The sequence below is a fragment of the Schistocerca cancellata genome, chromosome 7 (genome assembly GCF_023864275.1).
Source record: "Schistocerca cancellata isolate TAMUIC-IGC-003103 chromosome 7, iqSchCanc2.1, whole genome shotgun sequence".
Taxonomy (NCBI): domain Eukaryota; kingdom Metazoa; phylum Arthropoda; class Insecta; order Orthoptera; family Acrididae; genus Schistocerca; species Schistocerca cancellata.
Window position 1 is genome coordinate 31778661 of NC_064632.1, and position 1170 is coordinate 31779830.

Genomic DNA, 1170 nt, shown 5'->3' on the forward strand with positions numbered 1-1170 from the left:
GTGTGGCAAGACGTAGTTAGACGAACACTGCACACCATCGAAGACCGCTGCCGAGAAAAGCAGCGGCGCACCCGTGTGTTGTTCGACGAATTTGACACGGTTTCCTTAACTGAAATATTTACGCATGCTAAGAGTATCCTACGACTTCCACATCGCTGGCAACGGGTTACACACAATGCTGGTGACTACTTCGAAGGTAAGTAAAACTTTGAAACACGTATCTATTTTGTACGAGCTGTAAATAAATAGTTGCCACTACTAAAGTTCCAATCCTCGTATTTGAAAGCCTGTCAATTTAATTCATTTGTAAGACAATTCAGATTTAATTTCAGAAGGAGCTACATTTTTCGTAGCAGATTTTGCCTCTATGCTTGTAAAATTCCGATTTTTGCTATTGTACTTTTGCAAACCTGAGAATTATGCACACGATGACGTACTACATTAAGTGATCAAGTCAAGGATTAAGAATTCTGCATAATTTACCTGAATTTTCGATAGGGCGTCTGTACTCGTGATTCCGGTATTCGTAATGCGGATGCATACAACGATACCTCAAACTTTTCTAGTTCCTAAAGCATCACAGCACATTTTAGGCAACGGCATTGCCGCAGTGGATACACCGGTTCCCGTGAGATCACCGAAGTTAAGCGCTGTCGGGCGTGGTCGGCACTTGGATGGGTGACCATCCAGGCCGCCATGCGCTGTTGCCATTTTTCGGGGTGCACTCAGCCTCGTGATGCCAACTGAGGAGCTACTCGACCGAATAGTAGCGGCTTCGGTCAAGAATACCATCATAACGGCCGGGAGAGCGGTGTGCTGACCCCACGCCCCTCCTATCCCCATCCTCCACTGAGGATGACACGGCGGTCGGATGGTCCCGGTAGGCCACTCGTGGCCTGACGAAGGAGTGCTTTTTTTATCACACCACATTTTACACAAATCAAATTTTTATCAGTACTTATAGCCCATCCTGAATAGCAAAATCTAACCTAGCAGCTCTTCAAACGATTGTGTAGTTTACGAAATGACAGTTTGTTCCTGCTCCAATCTTTAAATAGTCGGACGTCACTTAAAATCGACATTCTGCGTCCAGTCCCACTCGTGGTAACGGACATGTGGCACCTACATTATGTCGAGTCTGCTCACGTTGTTCGCTCATACATGCGCAAT

General features: G+C 45.8%; 1 pseudogene; it reads left to right on the forward strand.

The window, feature by feature from the left end:
- Positions 1 to 592: 592 nt before the first annotated feature.
- LOC126093099 (5S ribosomal RNA) lies at positions 593 to 710 on the forward strand (annotated as a pseudogene).
- Positions 711 to 1170: the final 460 nt, after the last annotated feature.